The 6113-nt window shown below is 39.1% G+C and overlaps 1 pseudogene; it reads right to left on the bottom strand.

The window, feature by feature from the left end:
* Positions 1–214: 214 nt before the first annotated feature.
* Positions 215–1114, bottom strand: LOC142448719 (glyceraldehyde-3-phosphate dehydrogenase-like; annotated as a pseudogene).
* Positions 1115–6113: the final 4999 nt, after the last annotated feature.

Here is a 6113-nt window from a genome sequence, read left to right as displayed (position 1 = left end):
TAGAGAGTGAAGAAAACACTTTTTTTTCTGGGTAGTGTACTTTTTGATGGTACATGACAAGGTCGGGCTCTTTAAGCCCTCCCCTTCCTTCAGAGGGTCTGGATGTTATATTCTCAGTATGTTGGGGGACTGAATTGGGGGCAAAAACTCCCCAGCAACTGAGAGCCTCTCTTCCTCTAGTGCTGTTGCTGGGGCTGTTGGTTCAGGGGGGCTCTTACTCCTTGGAGGCCATGTGGGCCATGAGGTCCACCACCCTGTTGCTGTAGCCAAATTCAGTGTCATACCAGGAAATGAGCTTGACAAAGTGGTCGTTGAGGGCAGTGCCAGCCCCAGCATCAAAGGTGGAAGAGTGGGTGTCACTGTTGAAGTCATAGGAGACCACCTGGTCCTCAGTGTAGCCCAGGATGCCTGTTAGGGGACCATTGGCTGCCTGCTTCACCACCTTCTTGATGTCATCATACTTGGCAGCTTTCTGCAGACCGCAGGTGAGATCCACGATGGATACATTGGGGGTGGGGACACGGAAGGCCATGCCAGTCAGTTTCCCATTCAGCTCTGGGATAACCCTGCCCACAGCCTTGGCAGCGCCAGTAGATGCAGGGATGATGTTGTGGGCAGCCCCACGGCCATTATACCAGAGTTTCCCAGAGGGGCCGTCCACGGTCTTCTGGGTGGCAGTGATGGTGTGGACTGTGGTCATGAGTCCTTCCACGATGTCAGAATTGCCATGGATGACCTTGGCCAGGGGGGCTAGCAGTTGGCGGTACAGGAGGCATTGATGACAATCTTGAGGGATTTGTCACACATCTCGTCTCGTAGTTCACGCCCATCACAAACATGGGGGCATCGGCAGAAGGGGCAGAGATGACCACACTTTTGGCACCACCCTTCAAGTGAGCCCCGGCTTTCTCCATGGTGGTGAAGACACTGGTGGACTCCACGATATACTCGGCCCGGCCTTGCCCCACTTGATGTTAGCGGGACCTCCCTCATGGAAGATGGAGATGGCCATCCCATTGACGATTAGTTTCCCATCCTCAGCCTTGACGGTGCCATTGAACTTGCCATTGATGGAGTCATACTGGAACATGTAGACCATGTAGTTCAGAACAATGAAGGGGTCACTGATGGCAACAATCTCCAGTCTGCCAGAATTGAAAGCAGCCCTGGTCACCAGGCGCCCAATGCGGCTGAAACCGTTCACTCCGACCTTCACCGTCGTGTCTCCGGGAGGCGGCTGGGACGCACAAGTACGGGAGAGGCAGCTGTCTGTAGCACAAGGAGGAGCAGAGAAAGAAAACACTTTTCACACACACACACATACACACACACACACCAGCAATCAAGCATGTTTAATCAGAATTCTGCTACTTATTTGGGATTAGGATTTTACAATTTCCTTTGATTTTTAACATTTCCTGAGTTTTCCATCAGTGAATTAAGAAATGAATGCTTTTTGCATTTCAGCTTAGCAAAGAGCATGACACATTTGAATCCTTTAAGTAACAGATGTAAATGGCCCAACCTAAGATTTCTTTGTTCAAAAAGAGTTTATATGAGAACATACTAGAAGCTATAGTTAGGCAAAAGCAGACAGTACCTTTCCTGAGCTCATATAATCAATTTCCTTTGGTGTTTTATAAATGAGTAGAGACTGTTTGTTGGGTTTAGGGGCTCAATTAAAAATTTTTTTGGTAAAGATCAAAAGGCAATGCTGCTTCTGAAAACATCAAAAGTCTAGGAGAGGATTTAGAATGTCTTTCTGGAAAGCTTCTCTTCCTGAATGTGCACCTTGGTGCTTTGTTGTGCACTAGCTATCCGAGAGCATCTCTTAATGCTGTTGACACGCTCACTCTCAACAGCTGAGGCATCGATCGTGTTTCTGAGTACATCCTTGCTCCTATCGTAATGCGCCTAATTTATATCCTCTTGGCAACTTGCGGTGGCTTGTATATAACAATTGAAAGCTATCTGGCAAATATATATCCTTTTAAAGATTCACTGTTTATGCGCATGAAAACTCTGTTTTTGAAGTATAATGCATACTTGTGGAAAACATATTTTGAAATGTTCTTTACATGAGGAACAAATATATTTCCCAAATACACATTTAAAAAGCTTCACATTACAGCATCTTTAACATTTGTATAGAATTGTGAAAAGAAAATATGGGTCCAGCATGCTTCTGCTGCGCTACTCTGCTATCTGGGTTGTGAGAATAAAAGATCTATTGATATTTTAGGATTTGAGAAGATTAGCATTAAGTATAAATATAGAAAGAAATGAAAGGTTTGTTAGAAAATAGCAATTGATGGACAGATAAGGACCTTTAGACAGTGGTACTTTCAATGGAAAAACATACCTATATGTTTAATTTTCTTGAAAGTTCCCTCGTCATCTCGATGTGATGTATGTTTCTCAGGCGCCATTGTCACTGAGCTGTGCTTTGCTGCGGCACCATTCTCATGCTGTCCAAGGGCAACTCGAAGCTTGGGTGTGATCTTAGTCGCTGATCAGTGCAGTCAAACTTTCCTGGTTAATTGGCATTCTTTTATTAATTTCAAAAAGAATTTATTTGAGATCATACAGCAACCTATAACAAGGAAAAAGCAGGCAGCGCCTTCCCTGAGCTCATAGCATCTATTTCCTTTTGTATTGTATAAAAACGTGTTGAGATTTTTTTTTAATGTTGGTCAGGGGTAGGGGCACAGGGCTTAATAATAAAAAAATATCAACTTTAATTAAAATTTTAATGTAATAGTGGGATTATATAGTATTTGTCTTTATGATATTGACTAACTTTGCTAAGTATAATGTCTTCCAGATTTGTTCATGTCATGAGGCTTGACAGTTTCAATATTGCTTTTAGAGATATGTAATATTCCACAGTATGCTTTGTCCCAAAGTTTATCTGTTCCTTCCCAGATTGGCTTTTCGGTGGTTTCCAGCTGTTTGCTATTGCAGATCACACTCATATCAGCCTGGGTGTGCATGCTTTTGTTGGCATTTTGTTCTTTATTTCTTTGGGGTATATGCCAATTAGACAGATGGCAGGACCACCGGGATTTCCAGTCACATTTGGTTAATAAAGCACCTGTAGGCTAGTTCTACTCCATACTATGAGTCACTATGATGCGGACTCAACTTGGATACAGTCAACAAAAACACATGATTATTTATTCTTTTGAAAATGTATTCGAGATTATTATTTCTCTTGAATAGTTCTGTCAGAGCAGGCACTGTATTTGTTACAATTGGGGATTCCAAAAGTTCATTGAAAAATTAGATGAAAAGATAATGGAATTTTAACACAACCTTTTTGAAAATCTTGCCCAAGCAACTTCCTACACATCGTCTCAATAAATATGCTTCGTTGCTCAGGGTGAACAATGAAGTGTTCTTTAGCAAGAATAAAATAATCTGACTTTAGTATAGTATCCTAATATTCCCTTAAAAATCCAATCTTAAACCTGAATAAAATAATTTGTATAAAACCATTTAAATTTTCCAATTTTCAGACTTATAAAAAATGTGATAGAGTTGAGCTAAATTAGATGTCTTCTGGTTTAATAGGTAAGGTCGTCATGTTAATGTTTAATTCACTTTGTCCTACATAGGGCTGTAAACTACAACGTGTAAAAGTAATGTATAGCTGTGTATATTCTGATGTATATAGAAAGCAAAGGAATATGATTGTCTCACCTTCCAAACTAATATATCTTTTCATTTGATAAGGGTCTTTTCAATTACAGGTAATGTAACTAGAGATGAGGAAAGTGCGACTTTGAGACATGAAGTGACTCTCTTACAGCTTCTCCACTAGCAAGTTACTCAGAGCAACTAAATCTTTTGATTGTAGAGAGGTCTCTCCATCAGACCGATGCTGGTGCTTTGGGACATCATGTTCCCAGGGTACTCAAAGGCCATGATTGAGAGGTGTTTTACCCTTTGGCTTCTTTCTTTTCCTTTTTTCCCAGAGTGAATATTCTGTTGGGGAAGAACTTCTAACTCACTTGGTGAAATTTTAGATGCACTGTGGTCTGCACTGATGTAGCTGGATGCACACAGGACAGAAGATGTTATCAAGAGCTGATAAAAGGCTTTCTAGGAACAGAGAAGAAATATTATAAGCTTCTGGGAATATCACCAAGAAATTCTGCTCAGACAGGGCATTAGGTCATTGGTGAAGGATAGCTTTTTGGCAAAACAGTTGATTGTGGGAAAGAATAATGGAAACAATATTCTGGAAGATTATGAACCTTTTTCCCTAGAAATAATTGTCTATTTTAACAGATTGCTGAAGCAGATGGATATATGACATTAAGTACTGTTTATGTACATGAACACACTATGAGACAGATTTGCCTTCATTAAAGAAAAGCAACAACAACAACAACAACAACAAAACAAAACCACTTCAAATATTTAGAAACAGCTTTTTATCAGTTCATTTCATCTCAATGAAATTTGATGTGGTTTAGTCAATTTTGGAGAAAAAAAAACAAAAAAAATAAAACCACAATAAATGAACACCAGCTACAACCACCAGAAATATTTGGCTTTGAAATGTTTCAGCTTTTAAAAATTTAATTCATAAAAATTAGGCTCTCTTTTGCCACATGGCAACCTGGTGACATCATGGTTACATCTTGGGCTGCTAAGCTGGAAGGTCAGCAGTTCAAACCACCAACTGCTCTGCAAGAGATAGAAGATGCTTAAAAAAAAAAAAAAAGAAGATACTTTCTACTCCATAAAGAGTTACTTGGAAACCCACAGGGGCAATTCTGTACTGCCCTGTGTGAGTCAGAATTGAGTCAATAGTAGTGCTGATTTTTTTAACCAAACGTGCGTATGCATTTTCTCAGAGCAGTGCCGCTTACTGATTGAGAAAGAGCAGAAAGCATCGCATCTGCTCCAGTAACATTTAAACATCTGCCCCAAATCATCACATACCTTTACACCTATTCTGAAACCTCCTCTTTTTTAACCTTATGATTTTACTTTCATGAACTTATAATTTTTTGTTTTAGATTTTTCTCAATCGATTCAGCATTTGAATGTTCTGTGCCTTTCTCTGATTATGTATTCTTCACCTCTAAATGATTTTGTCTGTTTTTAATGGTTATCTCAATTATTAAGAATCAATTTAATAGTCACCTGGTTCTTATATTTACTAAACCTTTCTCATCACCACTAATGAGCGCAAAACACATCGTTGCCATGATTACTGTTACATGGAAGGTAGACTGTGCTCCGACTGTTGTGGGAATTGAAGTTTTGTAGAATCGAACAGATGGGATCTAAATCATAATGAACACATGAATGATAGCTGATCCTGAGACGAAAAATCTTATCTGCTTAAACCATGATCTGATGTGCTGTATGTGCCTGTCGTATAGTACAATATTTGCAATACATATTAGTCACTTTGACCAGCTTCTCATTAAAATCCTTCCTATGCAAAGCTATTTTGGAGCTTCAAGGTTAAAGATGGGCAAATATTCTCTACAGTTTAAAACTGAGTACATACCATATTTGGGCTCTCAGAAATATTTGTACTTTTAATTGAATTTTCATAGTGGCCCTATCTTAATTTACATGTTAATGAAACATTGAAATATATTAGGTTGAAATGAGAAAATCCTTTTGTAGTAGTTTATTATCATGAAAAGGAAATGTTTATATCCCAAATCATCTGCCCTTTAGCTGTCTACTATATTATATACAACTTCATTATTTTTAGATCAGTTGAGACTTGTATATGAATCATCTTTTCCAAAACAAATTTATGAACTTTGACGCAAACAGTGACATGTGGATGAATCAGAGTAAGACCAACTAAGTTTGTCAGTGTGTTCAAATCAGTTTCACATATGGTCTAGGTTTTTATGAAGCTGTGCATAACTCCAGGGAAATATGCAAAAGCTGGCAACACATTGTGTAAGGAAGCTATTAATTATCACCCACTACAGGAAAATGTTTTCATGGAACAAAGAATTTATACTTAACAAGATGACAGAGCTCACAACTCTTTCAAGGATTTGTATAGGAAGTAAGATATTCTCTTGATAATCCTCAGAAGATAAAGAAGCACAGTTTTTCTGCCTGGAGTC

Source organism: Tenrec ecaudatus, chromosome 5 (genome assembly GCF_050624435.1).
Source record: "Tenrec ecaudatus isolate mTenEca1 chromosome 5, mTenEca1.hap1, whole genome shotgun sequence".
Classification (NCBI taxonomy): Eukaryota; Metazoa; Chordata; class Mammalia; order Afrosoricida; family Tenrecidae; genus Tenrec; species Tenrec ecaudatus.
This window is presented reverse-complemented; position numbering and strand designations above follow the sequence as displayed.